This window comes from Schistocerca gregaria, chromosome 1 (assembly GCF_023897955.1).
Source record: "Schistocerca gregaria isolate iqSchGreg1 chromosome 1, iqSchGreg1.2, whole genome shotgun sequence".
NCBI lineage: Eukaryota > Metazoa > Arthropoda > Insecta > Orthoptera > Acrididae > Schistocerca > Schistocerca gregaria.
The window spans coordinates 1,039,949,320-1,039,969,875 of NC_064920.1; the positions used below are offsets into that span (position 1 = coordinate 1,039,949,320).

The following is a 20,556-nucleotide window of genomic DNA, read 5'->3' on the forward strand; positions in this document are numbered from 1 at the left end:
TAATTTTAAGCAACAGGAGAGAGTATAGTTAAAGGTTACGTCCTCCCGACGACGAAATCACTGCAGACGAAGCAAAATCTCAGATTTGACAAAAGCCTGGGCGGTGAATTGGTCTTGTCTTTATCATTACTACTATCTTGGCGTTCGCCCTACGCCAGACCTGATTCTGAATGTTCTGTCGGGAATTTGAACCTCCCCCTCATGAGAGCCGCTGAAATTCTGTAACTACTATCCCGCGCTCGATTATTAATTTCAGGGCGTTGAGTATGTAAGCGGACAAGCTGCGAACTGACATATTTGGGGGGAGGGGGAGAGGATAAAGTGGTTAGAGAGATCAGTCGATTGAAGAACACGACAACTGAGTTCTGCTGTGCAGAAATTTTCACACACTTTGTGGCCACAGAACGATTCTAACAGTACAAAATGTCTCTTACAAAATTTCATCCCATGCAGATTTTCGGTAAGGCATGAAAGGCATTTTGGTAACAATGTAATCACACGTAGAATGTAAATCTTCGGTTAGTAATATATGGCTGTGCTGAGCAGTTAACATCAGAGGTAGTTTTGCGTTTGAATCGCCGAGTTTGCTGTAGAATGTTTCTTTAACGATACGTTTCACGCAGCTACATTACTTACAACCTTGAATATAATTATTGATCACACATGTCCGAAGTATTGACGAAGATTACCATTTTTACAACAATTCGCCATGACGTGGAATATGCCGGTAGGTTTCGCTGTGAAAACGTGGCTACACGATGGCCATTTGCTTCACGGGATGTTTTGTTTTAACCTACAACAAAATTTCTTAAATATAACCCAACCAAATACATCCTATCTACTTCATCTACAGAACAGAAGGATTTGCAAGTAGAAACTTTTTCAATTTGTCCTTTCAACTTGCATCATGTGACAGCGCTTTTAATTCACAAGGAAGGAGACAAACATTTTTATGGCTGCATACTTCGTTCCATTCTGTGCACGAGTAAGCTTAAGTTGTAAATGGTAGTGATTTTGTTTGTTCCTAGTGTTATGTTTATGAATGTTACTGTTATTTGAATTTTTGCTTGATCTTTGACAACAAACGTCACGATACCGTGAGTGCACTGTCAAGTTGGTGTTAGTATAGTTTCCCACATGAAGCTCAAGGATGTACACCAGAAGTTATTCTGACAGCATTTTTTGTTCAATAAATACTTTATGTCTGTGTATGGAATTACCACAGAAAATTAATCCATATGACATCAATAAACGTAAATATGCAAAGGAAGCTAATTATTTATTTTAATTTTAAAGCTCATAAATATATGAATCAGAATAAAATAAAGATTGACCGGTGCAATCTAACGTTGTAGCAATGTAGACGTTCCCTGGCTCCCATATAAATTGCTATCTGAGGGCAGACAGTATATTACACGAAGGTACAGAAGTGTTGCACGAAAGCAGAGGTGATACACGAACGTTTTAATGATTTTATATGCACTCAAAGCATACTTTTGGTTGCAACAAATTACAAAATACTTCTATTCACTGTTACAGAAAACAGCGTTGTTCGTCAACTAAGGATGACTCCAAGCAAAAATGATTTAAAACCGGCCGACTTTGACCAGTCCTTCCGCTCCCAATATCCCCTTGCGAGAAGAGCAAGTAATATTCCACTTATAGTTCGCACGGAAGACGGTAACGTTGTCGGTTCTGCGAACAATATGGCAGCGGCAACAATAACTAAGCGATTCAACTTTTCGCGTAAGATGAAGTACTAAATCCGCCAGGATCGCTATAGCCTTTTAACTTATCTGTGCATTTTTGGAGCTAGACTCAAACATTCTGCCTCCTAAATTTTTTAAAAAAAAATCAGCTCGTAGAAACAAAGTACACGGCGAAAACTAATCAAACAGTTACGTAAGCGCCCAATTCTCGACCGCAGCTGACTGTGGTAATCAGAAATTGATGACGCAGAGCGATAGGGCAACCATGTACTGGCCAAGCAATGTGATAAACATGTAAGACCAGCAGATGCGTCCTAGCTCAGTCCTTGATTGGTTGCTGCCTTATGAGGAACTTCCTGCAGTCAGTTTGTTATTCTGAGCCGGAAATACTGATATGTATTAACTAGCCACTATTAACTACTGATAATAATCAGTCAAATTTATCTTAAAATAACAAACACCAGCCTCAATTAACGTATATTTCTCTTCCTGACTGCTGCCTAAATTAAATCAATGAAAAACTATAACTAAAAGTTAACTCCTTTTAACGCGTAATTTTTTTTATCCAATATACAATCGCAATATTCCTCTGATGCAACAAGTTATTAAACAGTTAGTTTACTACATGATCTAGGGGGTGCTGCTCTTCAACAGTACCAGTAAGTAGCGTAAATCAGTAGGACAATGCAGCTGTAACTCACCAAAGCGACAGAAAGAGCCTCACATAGTTCGTCTACGTGATTTAGAATAATATTGTCTGATGAATGCTCGTTCTTTATGACTAAAACTGTATAATTCCGTTTAGCAGTTTTTGTTGTCATGGTCCAAACAGTGATGCAACGAGAAGTATTGACAAATGCCGAATCCTAACTTCAAAGATAAGACACTTCTGCTGCTCCCTGCAGTTCAATCTTTGCCACGCTCTGCCTCTATTCTATTCTGCTGTGTCGAACTTAACATGGGTGTTATTTTCTCTGCTCCTCTTCTTCACATTAACTACTGAAGTTACCGGTACTGTCCAACTTGCTAAAAACTACGCGATAACACAATTACATTATTATGTACGTCATCACTTTGCCAAGAATTCTTTCGTACAAAAGTTAGGCTTCACAGCTGTGTTATATGCCGTCTATTGTTTTATCGATATTCTGTCTCGGAAATTAACATCATTAGGTAAGGTTTCATAGATAATTTCTGTAGTCAGCTTGATATTTTCATCCAGCTGGCGTTGATACTTGCCTATATATCACAAAATTACAAATTGTTTACGGGAATAATACAGAAAATTTTCACAAGAGTGCTCTACGTTCGTTAGGGGCTCTCAAAATCGCTTTTCGTAAACCAGTTTCTCAGTTCCGCTTCTAACTGATCGTATATGCATTCCAGTATCGATTCTAGAAATACGGTTTGGCTGCCGGATTTAGGCTTCCATTTACATTTCCGTCTTCATGTATAGGCTCTACCTCATATCCTCCTGGCAGTGTAATTTGTAAACTACTGTACCCACTCTCGCTTTCAGTGGCAAAGGCTAATCAATCAATGGAGACAAAATATTAACTAATTCTAAGAACGAAGTTATAATGTGTCAATGTTGTCATTCATATGTTGTACCATGAGGCCTTTTGATTGCACACGCTCGCAGACACACTGTAGGCGCTAATTTTCGTTCAGACACCTCATCAATAGCCCTCACGACACTGAATGCATACACCTCCAGCCATCTGACCGAGGAAGCATCTTTGGCGGTACCAGGAAGTGAATTCGGGTCTTTTGCAAGGAGTCAGTTTTGCTAAGTGCCTAGCTACACGAACAAACGTTAGCGTCACATGCAAAAATATTTAAACAATGTCCACTTTTATCGTATCTGACATACTTTGTCAATGTTTCTCCATCAGAATTTGTTTGGTGGCAGATCTAGTTCAACTGCCTGGTCTCACTTTTAAACAACCAACTGCTGACCCACTCCGAAAAATACATTTGCCTGCCAATACAGAGAACGTAATTGAATTGCACTCACTGATTTTTATACAATCTTTTAGAATCACACTACTGAAGTGACGCACACTCATCTTTCGTATAAATTGCTTCTGATTTTACTAGTTGTTGGTATTCTTCCGATTTTCCCCTAATTTAGTAAACGAAGGATCCAATGTTGCTGACGTACCCTGAGATTTTAGTTATGGTTACAGAAACTAGAGTTCAATATGAAACGAATGTTGACACATCTACACGAAATTAAAAATGAATGACACCAGCTCAACGTAGGGTTCAAACGACATCGCAATGAGGTGTATTCTACAAGGGATGAACGATGTACCCAGACAGTACTGCAGATAGGCTAGTTGATACAATTGTTACGTTTACACGGAACACAACTTCGGGAAGACGAAAACCAAGTGCTGGAAGCCTATTTTCGTTTTGCTAACTTGGCTCGGATATCGGTGTTCAGATCGAAATCGGGCATAGGAGATCAGTCGTTGACGTTTCCGATTTCGTCAGCACGACGGCCGTTTCTCTTCAGTTAAATAAAGGAGTTTTCAATTAAATGTAGGGGATCAGAGCAGTACCGAGGAGATGGCAGTCAGTGGACTAAAAAACCTAACCACAAAAGGAATGGAAGATTGTTTTAGGAATTAACTGGGAAAGGTACTTGGGCTGTCCTATCCTTCTTGTTCCGATCTTCTGCCTATGAGAAGAACCCTTCCCCCCCCCCCCCCCATGACAGTATACACGCGCTGTTGTTAAAGTGGGGCATTTCTACAGCGTCATTTCGCTCAAGTAGCATCACGACTACTACCGAAAACTACTGCTAAAATAATTCACACATCAGTACACGGGGCGATTAGTGCTCCCGTGTTGCGACAATGGACATCTTGCTGCTAATTCTAGGATCTCAATGGTCGTCGAGCGGGCGCTCAAGCAAATATGTTAGTCCAGTAAAAGCTTCCCAGTTTGGGCGATTTCTATCGGCTGAGAAGTGGAGCGAGACTCTTCGGTGGAAGTAGCAAGAAAAAGAGGTGTAGCTGGTACACAATATATTGATCTCTACAAACACTACTTTTGCTGTTATTATACACTCCTGGAAATTGAAATAAGAACACCGTGAATTCATTGTCCCAGGAAGGGGAAACTTTATTGACACATTCCTGGGGTCAAATACATCACATGGTCACACTGACAGAACCACAGGCACATAGACACATCCAACAGAGCATGCACAATGTCGGCACTAGTATAGTGTATATCCACCTTTCGCAGCAATGCAGGCTGCTATTCTCCCATGGAGACGATCGTACAGATGCTGGATGTAGTCCTGTGGAACGGCTTGCCATGCCATTTCCACCTGGCGCCTCAGTTGGACCAGCGTTCGTGCTGGACGTGCAGACCGCGTGAGACGACGCTTTATCCAGTCCCAAACACGCTCAATGGGGGACAGATCCGGAGATCTTGTTGGCCAGGGTAGTTGACTTACACCTTCTAGAGCACGTTGGGTGGCGCGGGATACATGCGGACGTGCATTGTCCTGTTGGAACAGCAAGTTCCCTTGCCGGTCTAGGAATGGTAGAACGATGGGTTCGATGACGGTTTGGATGTACCGTGCACTATTCAGTTTCCCCTCGACGATCACCAGAGGTGTACGGCCAGTGTAGGAGATCGCTCCCCACACCATGATGCCGGGTGTTGGCCCTGTGTGCCTCGGTCGTATGCAGTCCTGATTGTGGCGCTCACCTGCACGGCGCCAAACACGCATACGACCATTATTGGCACCAAGGCAGAAGCGACTCTCATCGCTGAAGACGACACGTCTCCATTCGTCCCTCCATTCACGCCTGTCGCGTCACCACTGGCGGCGGGCTGCACGATGTTGGGGCGTGAGCGGAAGACGGCCTAACGGTATGCGGGACCATAGCCCAGCTTCATGGAGACGGTTGCGAATGGTCCTCGCCGATACCCCAGGAGCAACAGTGTCCCTAATTTGCTGGGAAGTGGCGGTGCGGTCCCCTACGGCACTGCGTAGGATCCTACGGTCTTGGCGTGCATCCGTGCGTCGCTGCGGTCCGGTCCCAGGTCGACGGGCACGTGCACCTTCCGCCGACCACTGGCGACAACATCGATGTACTGTGGAGACCTCACGCCCCACGTGTTGAGCAATTCGGCGGTACGTCCACCCGGCCTCCAGCATGCCCACTATACGCCCTCGCTCAAAGTCCGTCAACTGCACATACGGTTCACGTCCACGCTGTCGCGGCATGCTACCAGTGTTAAAGACTGCGATGGAGCTCCGTATGTCACGGCAAACTGGCTGACACTGACGGCGGCGGTGCACAAATGTTGCGCAGCTAGCGCCATTTGACGGCCAACACCGCGGTTCCTGGTGTGTCCGGTGTGCCGTGCGTGTGATCATTGCTTGTACAGCCCTCTCGCAGTGTCCGGAGCAAGTATGGTGGGTCTGACACACCGGTGTCAATGTGTTCTTTTTTCCATTTCTAGGAGTGTATTTCGATTGATACGGTAAGATCTGCTATGTAAATAAACAAGAATTCAAATCGAAGCCTGTTGTGATTGATAATATGACAAAAGTTGTTAATCGTTATGCCTACAGACAGCTGTACTTTGTTCATCCACGCTGAAACCTCGTGTAAACAAACGTATAATCGTTGACAAGCATCTGGTGTCGTAAGGCTTCTTGATTCAGACCGTGCTTAGGTATTTTGTCGTTATTTTAGCGCAAACAGAACTCCGACACATGCTAAGGACTACAGAGTTTTAAGTTTCTTTGTTAATCACTACTTTTGTTAACCCCTCCTTGTGCTAACCACCTAGTTCTTGTGTCAAATCTCATTGTACAGTCGATTTGCTGTGCCTCTCAGTTGTGCCTGTACGAGCACGTCGGTGCTATTTGAATATCCGAGCCAATCGTGGAAAGGTGGAAACGCTGTTGCAGATTAAATACACCGAAATTAGCAGATTAATCACCGCCAGGCCACTCCGAAACAGCTGTGAGGTTATTTACGTCAATTCCACTGGCCGCAGTATCTTGTAAACGAAGTTTAATTAATTAAAGGTGACAAACCATTGCTTACGGTCGAGAACAGGTGAAAACAGACTGTTAACTTTACCTATTTTTCCTGATATAATACGACACAGCTGCTATACTTGACTTCACAGACACAGTCAGCGAGCAACGAAATGCAAAGCAAAATTAAAATAAGGACTCAATTCCTGGAAAGTGATCGTTCATAATTGTCAATTGTATACCATTTCTCGTATTTCAAATTAATAAATGGCGCACTATCAATAATTTATGGGGAGCAAATACAGTCTGTTCGTCAATGTACAGTAACCGTCATAAACAATAAGATACAGATTTTGCTTTTCGTTTATTCTGTAGTAAGTTTATAGAATTCGTAACTTATTTACTGCAATGATATTTTTAATCTGCTGTAAGTAATACTTTTCAGCAGCAGTACACTTAAGCAATGTTTTTCAGTTACGCTTGATTTTTATTAAATCTATATAATATATTATAAAATTTGCCAAATCAGTGTGAAGAAAATTGCAAAAAAGTAGTTCTACGGGAGAATGGGTGCGGGTGCTGGCTTTGGCAGTGCTGCCAGCGGCACAGTTTCACCTCGCTACGGTTCTGCAGGTGGCTGATAACTTTTCCTCGGATTAATATTTTTTTCTGCAGAATAAGCCATTTTATCCATATTAGTCGACATTTTCAAGAACAACACAGGACCTTATAACTAAAAGATGTTTCAAAACGAAAATCGATTGTGGAAGAGAATATATAGCAGCTGGGATCATATTTATAGAATCGGTGCTGGAGTATTTACACGACCATCAGAAGCATTGTCGCGACATCGATTTACAAGAAACTGGACTTGAGTGCCCCATTTCAACTTTCAGTAAATCGAGATTTACGGACGGAATGATAAGGCACTGTCCCATTCAATAGACCATTACAAAAATTTGTACACAAAGTGACTTGGCTTGATTTTCCAACGGAAGCCTATGTTTAGATTACACGGCAAACTGGCATAAATGGGAAATTAAATATCATTTTATACATATTAACAAGACTGGAATACGCCAAGCAGTTCTTATGAAATGTACAGTTTTATGTTTCTTCCGTGCATTAAGTAAACTTTTTAACGAATGTAAAATCCTTACCTTTCTAATTTCGCGCAGATCATTTGCAGATATTATATTGTTACAGCACATATCGGCATTAACATCGAAGCTCATATGGCCGACAGCTGAGATGTAATGAATTTACGATTTTAAATGCACCGCAGGAAGGCATGGCATTTATTAGAAATAACGCGTTTGTCTAAAAAATGAACGATAATTAGTGTACTGAAATACACTGCCTTCCACATGTTTCAAACACCATCCACTCAAACACACTACCACTGAATTCGCAGTGCTACTAGCATATCGTCTACATGCTTGAGCAAGTGCGAGAGCGGGGAAGTCCCGGTCAGAGACAATAAAGTAGCAAGTAGCAACTCGTGGCAGTAGGCGCGAGGTATGCTCTCTGCTGGCATCACACGACACTATGAGTGCACCTATTAGCAGCTACAAACTTCCAGCTTTAGGTTATAGAATACGCTTCGATGTTGTACAAGACCTAGGAAATGGCGTGCCCACTGTGCTTTAGTCACAGAGAAACACTTGTATAAATTTTTGTGAAGAAGAAAGTATCCTGTCGTCCTGTATTCAAGAAAGCGTATTCTGAATTGATAGAAAATTAACAACATGTAAGTATAATAATCTGTTAATTATTTAGGAATGTCACTAATAGTGAAATTCCATGAATTTATAATTCTTCAGTCGTTAGTGACGTTGCATTTGAAGTTATTTTGAGCATTTTAGATACTGACACTGAGTGAGCTAAGCGTTTAAAAAACAGTCTAAACTGAAAACTACCTGGCGCATAATTTTGATAAATTACGCATGTTGTTATTCTTGCCGAATAGCTCAATTAAGGACCATGGTTTCTATTCAAGTGCCATATACACAGCTTCTAAATGGCGGAATGATTCCCTACGAATCAATCAAGTTGCGGGCATAGTAAAATAATATGAATGACACACACGCACATTTCATATCGTCAAACGAGCCGCAGTAAGTAGAGTAGATAGTCATTGACTGTGGAAATCGTGTACAATAAATACGTTCAGTCATCAATGCTAAAAGTAATTCTCTGAACCGAGCGGCTGCGTGCGTTGCGGAAGGCAAGAGAAGCTTCTTACTTCAGTTGTTGGTTTTTCCGGCTTAAGCTTGTTGCAGTTTAATCAAAGGGATTTTCTGAACCAGGCGAGTTACGCTTTTATTTATAAAGCATCTTCCGTGGTTATTCTGCAATTTGCATGTATATGTCTGAACGTTTTTGGTTATTTTAGATTAAAAACACCGTTTTATTTATGAAGTTGGTGTTCAAATTACTAGTGGTGTTTCTTGTTTACATATTTTCCAAAGCAGTGCGGAGGTTCATGTCGAAAGATTTCGTTTCACATGTACACTTGGCAGCTTTTGCCTTCTGCAGTATTTCTAGGGACATATTGTGTTATTTACACTTTTTTACACTTCACCTCACTTTTTCAAATTGAATTGCAATTATGTGTGTCCTCACTCAGCACAATATTGTAATGCTTGTCTCTGTTAGCTTCTTTTCTTGTAGGTTACGAGCGTTGACATTTTAAATATATAATTTTTGTGCGTGTGTGTGTGATTGAGAGAGAGAGAGAGAGAGAGAGAGAGAGAGAGAGAGAGAGACTAGAAAGTGATGGAGGGTGGAGGGTAAATGTGTGGTTGTGAATTAGTGCAAATTAGTGAAAGCAAAAATGTCTCGTGAGTTTGGCAAAGATGTGAAAGGACATACACACAAACAAATCAATTTTTTTTAAAAAAAATTAGTCACAGGTTAGCAACGCTTACAACCTACAAGAAAACGAACAGTCGCAAACTCTGCAGTACTACACTGAGTGAGAACTTCAGTTCAGATTACAAAAACTTGGTTTAGTGTAAATAACGCAAATGCAGTGCAAGAAATACTGCAGAACGACAAATACTGCTAAATGTATATGTGAAATGAAGTATTACGACATCAGTCGCTGCTAAGGAGGGAATAAGCAAAGGACTGGACATTTTGTAAACAAGAGCCAGAAACATCGTAATTAATTTGTACACTAGTTTTATAAGTGAAACGCTATTTTTAATCTAAAACAACCAAACATTTACAAACATTTGCAGACTAACCACGGAAGATGCTTTAATAAAAGCGAAACGCGTCTGGTGTAAAAATTCTCTTTGATTAAACTGCAGTAAACTTAACAAGACGTAAAAACCAATAATAACTGATTTCGACAGCTGCTGTGGGAGTCGGCCTTGGAAACAAACTCATTACTTCTTACGTCAGCTTGTAGATGGCTCTGGAGGCCGCCTCATGCAGCAGCGCCACAGTGGCCGGCTGTTTTACTAAGACGAAATGTCACATTTCCACCAGCTTAAAGCAGCTGTTCAACATCGAAATAACTATAACGTGTCTTCCATGTGTTATTTGACAGTTGGGACATTATATTTTACGGAATTACTTTCGTTAGTTGTGATGAATGTATACACATTCTAAGTCTGACAAAGAGTGGATCTAGCACAAGGACTGCCTTCACGATGTCAATATAAAGAAGGTCAGTTCCAAGACCAACGTTTAATCAGATTAAAATATCGCCTGGAAAAACTCTACTTGCGCCATCCTATGGATACATGGTATGCGATCTTCACATTACTTATCCGCTTCGTGCCTTTATGCACTGACATCGCTTGATTTATCGATAAACTTTTAGTTACTTCACAGCCTAATTTCGTTTGCAAAGCATGGCACTGTAGGACATTTTATTTATATGCTATAGATACCAGTTGAGAGCTACGATTCTAAACTAGTTTATACATTGCCATTGACTGCGAATTTTGTTTTACAGTCGTCCAGTTTAATGAACAGTGTAGTTTTTCCTTGCACATTAACAGTCTCGTTCAGTATACCTATCAAATTAGCAGTTTAGACTTCACATAAAGCTGGTGATAGTGGAAGGAAGTTATCGCTGTTATCAGATACAGTGTCTAAATGATTACCTGAAAAGTACAGTCTTCAGTAGGAAATTTCGTATCACGTAATGAATCTGGTGAACGAACGTCATTCAGAGTAGCATCTAAAGTCCTGATTACATGTTGTTGTTTTATCATTGTTGGAAATGATCTATGTTATGAAGATGTCACGCCCGGACTAAATGAAATACGTGAAAATCACGTCTTTTAAATCATAGGATTGACCGACAAAGATATAATTTAACCCAAGCTAATCACGATGAAACTGGTAGCTTTTGGGAATGACTATGCATGTGTGTTTGTTTTGTAAGAAATTGTGCATTCAAATATTACCTTTAACATGTAGACAATTGTGCATGAGATACAGTAGTATATAATGACTCAGTGGAAAAAGGTTATGTGTGCAATTAACGTCAGTTCTTTTTAGAGGTTCCTTTTAGAGATTTTGTGGTCTGAAATATTTATTTGAAACTATGCAAGAAATCTGAATATGTAACGTCTGGAACACACTTATACTAATTAAAAATATGAGTTATTGTTTAAAATGTGCTTTTAATCTACAGTTTTACTCTGCAATAAATCTTCGAATTACACTAAATGCTCTTGACTAATAGAGCAATTAATTATTTTCATTGTGAGGAAGACAAATGAAAAGAATTACCTCCTAATAAGGAAAGAGGAAGCTTTGTAATATATTTCGCAATATCTTCGTTCAGTGCATTGAATCAAGGAAACAAATTTCTTTCGAAAATTCTCTTCAATTCAAGATTTTTGTTGTTGTGAATGTAATATGCTATATTGAAAATATTTTCTGTAAGATAAAACATGAAGTCACGTTTCACGTTTCTTGAGTGACGAATGGTTGCAAAATAAGGAGCTATTTCGTAAATGCGACAAAGAGAACACGTAGTGTGGGCAACTTTCGTCACTTAAGGAACTTCATGAGGATTGCAATTCCACTTTGCCTTCGTACTTGAGGGCATGTTTCACGCTGTAAGAGGATATTCACTTCTTTTGGAGTCCTAACCTTTCGCGCTTGCTATAACCCGCATGTTTAGCATCTATATTACCAAACGTCTAACGGTTACCCAGTACCAGTTGCGAGTTGGCCATCTGATGGCTTCCATGTGCAACAAAACTGTGATTTTCACCATTTTCCATTTAATTATTGAACACATTTACAATTTAAAATAGTGTCATAATCCACTCATTAAGAGGTACAATCTCATGTTAAAGGTTTAACATGTTAAGGATTACAGTTAGAAACAGTGTACATGCATAACTCACGACGAGCGAATTACACAGACTACATTCATGATGTGACTTCCAACAAACGTTAAATATAATTTCAAACCTTTACGAATCTTTTTCCCACTGGCACTTTTTCTGTGTTTGTGTAGCAAAATTTAAGCATCAGGCATGGAGTTTTAACATATTACTTCTTTACTGCTACCCCTGCTCGCAACATATTTTGCAGACAATATCCACGTAAACCACCGAATGTGCTTGCAAAATTATATTATTGTACGACACATACTTAAACACTGAGGCGCGTGAAAAAACTTACGCTTCAAACGGAGCCCAATTACACAGACTAGGTAGTCACGTACAGTTTCATAATGAGAGCATTTCGCGACGCCCAGCTAACTTTAATCGTACTTTCACACCTTCTTTAAACATTTTCTCGCTCACATTCTTCGCATCAAATATTTAACGCACTGACAGTTATTGATTTATCGATAAACTTCTAGCTACTTCACAACGTAATTTCATCTGCAAAGCATGGCTCTGTAGAACTTTTATACAGGGTGTTACAATAAGGTACGGCCAAACTTTCAGGAAACATTCTTCACACACAAATAAAGAAAAGATGTTATGTGGACACGCTTAATTTCCATGTTAGAGCTCATTTTAGTTTCTTCCACCTATGCTCAATGGAACACGTTATCATGATTTCATACGGGATACTCTATCTGTGCTGCTAGAACATGTGCCTTTACAAGTACGGCACAACATGTGGTTCATGCACGATGGAGCTCCTGCACATTTCAGTCGAAGTGTTCGTACGCTTCTCAACGACAGATTCGGTGACCGATGGATTGGTAGAGGCGGACCAATTCCATGGCCTCCACGCTCTCCTGACCTCAACCCTCTTGACTTTCATTTATGGGGGCATTTGAAAACTCTTGTCTACGCAACCCCGGTACCAAATGTAGAGAGTCTTCGTGCTAGTATTGTGGACGTCTGCGATACAATACGCCATTCTCCAGGGCTGCATCAGCGCATCAGGGATTCCATGCGACGGAGGGTGGATACATGTATCCTCGCTAACGGAGGACATTTTGAACATTTCCTATAACAAAGTGTTTGAAGTCACGCTGGTGCGTTCTGTTGCTGTGTGTTTCCATTCCATGATTAATGTTATTTGAAGAGAAGTAGTAAAATGAACTCTAACATGGAAAGTAAGCGTTTCCGGACACATGTCCACATAACATATTTTCTTTCTTTGTGTGTGAGGAATGTTTCCTGAAAGCTTGGCCGTTCCTTTTTGTAACACCCTGTATGTATGCTATAGATACCAATTTAGAGACACGATTCTAAACTAGTTTCATACTTTGTTACTGACGTATTTTCTGGGCTTTTACCTCTGTTTTTATTGTGTTCGTTATACCTAGGCTTCCCAGTATTTGCCTTTCTCCTCCTTCCTTTGAGGACCACTCCTGGTTTGCCACTTACCGGTGATGGGACTGGAGGCCCTTCAGTTTAATCCCTTTCACTCCAAACCAACCAAACAAACAACCTTAAAGAGTCAGGTGCTTACTAGTACTCTAGAATTCTTCCCGTTCCAATCTCCACATGATTCCTGTTTCATTATTGTAGTGCTAGATTGTGTGACAGCGCTAACTGGTAATGATTGTGTTAGTCAAACTTGAAGATGTTCGCTCACGAACAGAGAGAAAACTATTCTCAGTTATCTTAATTTGTGAAAGCAGTTTTATGTTTTATTCATTATCAGAGTTAATCTACAATGCGAGTTCATGGCGTGTCACCTCTACAATTTTACTATCTTATACGCGTTAGATAATGGAAGCTGACCAAATTCTCTCGAAGTGTTGTTGTTGTTGTCTTCAGTCCTGAGACTGGTTTGATGCAGCTCTCCATGCTACTCTATCCTGTGCAAGCTGCTTCATCTCCCAGTACCTACTGCAACCTACATCCTTCTGAATCTGTTTAGTGTACTCATCTCTCGGTCTCCCTCTACGATTTTTACCCTCCACGCTGCCCTCCAATGCTAAATTTGTGATCCCTTGATGCCTCAAAACATGTCCTACCAACCGATCCCTTCTTCTAGTCAAGTTGTGCCACAAACTTCTCTTCTCCCCAATCCTATTCAATACATCCTCATTAGTTACGTGATCTATCCACCTTATCTTCAGTATTCTTCTGTAGCACCACATTTCGAAAGCTTCTATTCTCTTCTTGTCCAAACTAGTTATCGTCCATGTTTCACTTCCATACATGCCTACACTCCAAACAAATACTTTCAGAAACGACTTCCTAATACATAAATCTATTTTCGATGTTAACAAATTTCTCTTCTTCAGAAACGCTTTCCTTGCCATTGCCAGTCTACATTTTATATCCTCTCTACTTCGACCATCATCAGTTATTTTACTTCCTAAATAGCAAAACTCCTTTACTACTTTAAGTGTCTCATTTCCTAATCTAATTCCCTCAGCATCACCCGATTTAATTTGACTACATTCCATTATCCTCGTTTTGCTTTTGTTAATGTTCATCTTATATCCTCCTTTCAAGACACTGTCCATTCCGTTCAACTGCTCTTCCAAGTCCTTTGCCGTCTCTGACAGAATTACAATGTCATCGGCGAACCTCAAAGTTTTTACTTCGTCTCCATGAATTTTAATACCTACTCCAAATTTTTCTTTTGTTTCCTTTACTGCTTGCTCAATATACAGATTGAATAACATCGGGGAGAGGCTACAACCCTGTCTCACTCCTTTCCCAACCACTGCTTCCCTTTCATGCCCCTCGACTCTTATTACTGCCATCTGGTTTCTGTACAAATTATAAATAGCCTTTCGCTCCCTGTATTTTACCCCTGCCACCTTTAGAATTTGAAAAAGAGTACTCCAGTCAACATTGTCAAAAGCTTTCTCTAAGTCTACAAATGCTAGAAACGTAGGTTTGCCTTTTCTTAATCTTTCTTCTAAGATAAGTCGTAAGGTCAGTATTGCCTCACGTGTTCCAACATTTCGACGGAATCCAAACTGATCCTCCCCGAGGTCCGCATCTACCAGTTTTTCCATTCGTCTGTAAAGAATTCGCGTTAGTATTTTGCAGCCGTGGCTTATTAAACTGATAGTTCGGTAATTTTCACATCTGTCAGCACCTGCTTTCTTTGGGATTGGAATTATTATATTCTTCTTGAAGTCTGAGGGTATTTCGCCTGTCTCATAGATCTTGCTCACCAGCTGGTAGAGTTTTGTCATGACTGGCTCTCCCAAGGCCGTCAGTAGTTCTAATGGAATGTTGGCTACTCCGGGGGCCTTGTTTCGACTCAGGTCTTTCAGTGCTCTGTCAAACTCTTCACGCAGTATCGTATCTCCCATTTCGTCTTTATCTACATCCTCTTCTATTTCCATAATATTGTCCTCAAGTACATCGCCCTTGTATAAACCTTCTATATACTCCTTCCACCTTTCTGCCTTCCCTTCTTTGCTTAGAACTGGACTGCCATCTGAGCTCTTGATATTCATACACGTGGTTCTCTTCTCTCCAAAGGTCTCTTTAATTTTCCTGTAGGCTGTATCTATCTTACCCATAGTGAGATAAGCTTCTACATCCTTACATTTGTCCACTAGCCATCCCTGTTTAGCCATTTTGCACTTCCTGTCGATCTCATTTTTGAGACGTTTGTGTTCCTTTTTGCCTGCTTCATTTACTGCATTTTTATATTTTCTCCTTTCATCAATTAAATTCAATATTTCTTCTGTTACCCAAGGATTTCTAGCGGCCCTCGTCTTTGTACCTACTTTATCCTCTGCTGCCTTCACTACTTCATCCCTCAGAGCTACCCATTCTTCTTCTACTGTATTTCTTTCCCCTATCCCTGTCAATTGTTCCCTTATGCTCTCTCTGAAACTCTGTACAACATCTGGTTCTTTCAGTTTATCCAGGTCCCATCTCCTTAATTTCCCACATTTTTGCAGTTTCTTCAGTTTTAATCTACAGCTCATAACCAATAGATTGTGATCAGAGTCCACATCTGCCCCTGGAAATGTCTTACAACTTAAAACCTGGTTCCTAAATCTCTGTCTTACCATTATATAATCTATCTGATACCTTTTAGTATCTCCAGCGTTCTTCCACGTATACAACCTTCTTTCATGATTCTTAAACCAAGTGTTAGCTATGATTAAGTTGTGCTCTGTGCAAAATTCTACTAGGCGGCTTCCTCTTTCATTTCTTAGCCCCAATCCATATTCACCTACTATGTTTCCTTCTCTCCCTTTTCCTACACTCGAATTCCAGTCACCCATTACTATTAAATTTTCGTCTCCCTTCACTATCTGAATAATTTCTTTTATTTCATCGTACATTTCTTCAATTTCTTCGTCATCTGCACAGCTAGTTGGCATATAAACTTGTACTACTGTAGTAGGTGTGGGCTATCTATCTTGGCCACAATAATGCTTTCACTATGCTGTTTGTAGTAGCTTACCCGCATTCCTATTTTCCTATTCATTATTAAACCTACTCCTGCATTACCCCTATTTGATTTTGTGTTTATAACCCTGTAGTCACCTGACCAGAAGTCTTGTTCCTCCTGCCACCGAACTTCACTAATTCCTACTATATCTAACTTTAACCTATCCATTTCCCTTTTTAAATTTTCTAACCTACCTGCCCGATTAAGGGATCTGACATTCCACGCTCCGATCCGTAGAACGCCAGTTTTCTTTCTCCTGATAACGACATCCTCCTGAGTAGTCCCCGCCCGGAGATCCGAATGGGGGACTATTTTACCTCCGGAATATTTTACCCAAGAGGATGCCATCATCATTTAATCATACAGTAAAGCTGCATGTCCTCGGGAAAAATTACGGCTGTAGTTTCCCCTTGCTTTCAGCCGTTCGCAGTACCAGCACAGCAACGCCGTTTTGGTTAACGTTGCAAGGCCAGATCAGTCAATCATCCAGACTGTTGCCCCTGCAACTACTGAAAAGGCTGCTGCCCCTCTTCAGGAACCACACGTTTGTCTGGCCTCTCAACAGATACCCCTCCGTTGTGGTTGCACCTACGGTACGGCCATCTGTATCGCTGAGGCACGCAAGCCTCCCCACCAACGGCAAGGTCCATGGTTCATGGGGGGTCTCTCGAAGTATTAACATAAAACGTCTCACTGATAAATGCGTAAGAGTGGTACTTATCACTACACAACACCTGTAATACATATTTTCATCGCGACCATGCTTAGAATCGGGAATTTCTAATTATTGGTATACCATCACCTGCACTGCAGTTGAGATAAGGAGAAATCAGTTGTTACAATTTCAAAACTAGTTGGCGTATTCTTTTCGGCGAACCTGTTGATTGTTATTTCCTATAAAATATATAACAAACACATATAGAAAAGAATATGAACATCAAATTTTTAGAAGCAATAGAATTCACAATGTGTATTTCAAAATCCGTCCTTCGTACCATGACGTGAAAAGGAAATGAGAGATAAACTATTTGCTTGAACTGCCGCTATTATGTAAATTGTCGGCAGACGTTGCACAACTTTTGGTGATATCACCATCCCGTATTCGCTGCAGCGGGCGCCGTTATTCCCTTGTCAGTAGTCTCATTACGTTATCTTTCACTTTCGTAGTCAGCAAACAGAGAAAGCCAATACATTTCAAGGAGTAACGGAAATAAAAAAAAAATACAAACAGGAATACAAAGTCTAATCATTTTCTAAAATATAGTAATTAACAGTCAGTAAGGCTGTTTTACAAATAATCTATATTATTTTTAAGAAATGCATTGAAACTCATTAAAAGAGTCCTAGGGCAGTGATGAGCATGAAGCAGATGTGGTAATTCGGGAAACCTTAGCCTGCAGTTTCTTAAGCGACTGTCATTAGTGCGCTTCCCTATCAAGTTTGATTAAGGGTGCGATAACCTAACGCTATCATGAAAAAAATCGAACTCCACTTTTTTTCAGAGGCGCCAGATGTCAGGGCCAGCGTTTTAAGCGAATGTCCTTCATAGTTATCGAATTATTACGTTCTGAAGTTTGTCGACCCAGTAGGCGTAGCTTCAAGATATTCTCTACATCTTTCTGTGGACACACAAAGTGAATGATGTTCGATTTCGAAATTGAATGTCATTTCTTTGATTAACCACATATTTCTCTGGATTCACAGTGCGAAATACGTTCAATCCAGAACATAAATGAATCAGTTTAAATGGCTCTGAGCACTATGCGACTTAACTTCTGATATCATCAGTCGCCTAGAACTTAGAACTAATTAAACATAACTAACCTAAGGACATCACACACATCCATGCCCGAGGCAGGATTCGAACCTGCGACTGTAGCGGTCGCTCGGTTCCAGAGTGTAGCACCTAGAACCGCACGGCCACTCCGGCCCGCATAAATGAATCAGTCAATGCAACGTTGTAGGAAAAGTGTCCTAAAACAAACTTCTTCTCCAGAGCTTGTAGGAAGCCTACTCTTTAGTAACTATCGTTCACGTCCAAGTTTCTCTCTAAAATCAGCTGTGGTGATGTAACCACGGAGATCGGACTACTGTTTACGCTGTACAGCTTAGAGTGGCATCCTAGCACCTCAAGGAACATGTACCTGAACACTAAAAATGGAGCCGTGTGCCTACCGGTACGTGATCTGTCAAAATCACCACATTTCCTATTGACGATCTTCACATTCAGTTAGGTCTAATAGATATGAAAATGATTTGAAAGGAGACACTAACTTAATAGCACTGAAAAGTTTATTGTCTCTAGAACTAGGCAAGATACACGTTCATAACGTTTTCTACGCCCGCATACTGACATTAACTCTTTTTCTGGCTTGTTATTAATTTTCTGAGGTTACCATTATTTATACCGATCTTTGTTAACGACTCGGTTGTAATATTGATGAGTTATCAGTTCTGTCCACGAACACTGCAACATTTAACAGATTTATTGATTTCTCACGGCAGGCTGCCAAGTCGTCCAGCCACGTATCACATCCAGCTTTCCGTGCCACCCGCTACGTGTAAAGAACAGATATCGATAGTCGATCAGTAACTATATGTGTATCTTACAAGCTATAATGGTACTTTCGATGCTTTCTCCTTTCAGTGACATATACCTTCTATATTAATCCTGGGTGTGAAAGCGGGCTTGTAGTGTATTGCAACTCTGCAAAACCTTGATGCTGTGCGGAGAAAATATTAAAATAAATATATAAGTCCTCAGAAAAAAGGCGACAGAGTGAGTAGAAAATGAAGCAGTAGGGACAAGAAAAAGAATCTTCAGCAAAGCATATCGATACGCCATGTTTTAGAGAGTATGTTTAAATATAATGTGACGTTTTAAGATTTTTCTTCAAAACCATTTTTCATAACTTACTCTTTTTCAGGAGTAAGGCAGTTACTCTCAGTATCTTATCACCAGAACTGTTCCTTACGAAGATGTGAATAGCAGTACGTCTATTTTAAATAGTATCCCCTATTTTTCGTTAGGTTATCCACTTTTTGTCCTCACGACCTGATCAAAAACATATAACAGTGGACCATCCACGTAAAGATGACGTTTACTGAAAACGTAAGACAAAGCCGACTTGGACTTTCCTGTAATGGTATAACGCAACTCGTCCCCTGGCCGGAGTTGACATGAACAGTCGATATGCACAGAAAACACACACCAACCATTGAGTCAACTGTCATCAGTGGAAGGACTATGAGAGTACGTTGTACACCAGTGAAGAGAACTTGGAAATTCTACTCTTGTATGGAGAATTTAAGTTAGCTCAACAGTGTTTGCGAATAACGTTCCTTGCGCTTCCGTTTGTTTGCTGTCAGTTCCATCAGCCGGGCAAGCTATGCTTTTTCGGGTACTAGTATTGTGTGCTAGTAGAGAAGAATCAAAAGTCCGTTTTGTGTTAGGTTTTTAATAACGCTATCTTTACATGAATGATGCACTGTGACACATTTTTGAATAGTCATGAGGACAAGATATGGACTATTGAACAAACAATATAGGTTTCTATTTAAAAATGTGTACAGCTGTACAAAGCTACAACATGGGGAATCATATAGGTAAATGCCCCCTTGGCAACTGAACAACATTTGCTTCATGGATTTTTCATTTTGCTTCTGGACAAAAAGTTATTTGGCGTGGTCACGATTAATAGGAGATTCTGTACATTTCCTTTGCTATAGTTTTACGTGTGGGTAATCATCTATTGGAAAACTTATTTTAATTGCAATAAAAGCCCTTCAACATAATTTCGTGCAAAGTTTACGCTAGCACTAGGTCTGACCTCGTCAATAAGCGATAATTGTTTAGACAACTATCTACATCTCAAATTCAAATAACAGAGTCAAGTTTGTTTCACAGAGACCCAGTGCACCAATAAAAAGTAATTTACATTACATTACACTGGTCAGCGAGAATATTACGACCACCTACCTAATACCCGATATGTCCACCTT

The 20,556-nt window shown here is 40.4% G+C and overlaps 1 protein-coding gene across 5 annotated transcripts in view; it reads left to right on the forward strand.

Moving 5' to 3' along the window:
* LOC126279746 (solute carrier organic anion transporter family member 74D) overlaps nt 1–20,556 on the forward strand; it is a 245,204-nt gene that overhangs the window by 8,079 nt on the left and 216,569 nt on the right. Inside the window, exon 1 of one of the 5 annotated variants that reach the window (XM_049979705.1) lies at nt 10,180–10,484. The exons of 1 other annotated variant lie outside the window; for it this stretch is intronic. The gene's annotated coding sequence lies outside the window, so the exon portion shown is untranslated. Of the gene's footprint in view, nt 1–10,179; nt 10,485–20,556 lie in introns of those variants that run through there. 3 more of the 5 variants (XM_049979703.1, XM_049979704.1, XM_049979706.1) reach the window with 3 other exon arrangements.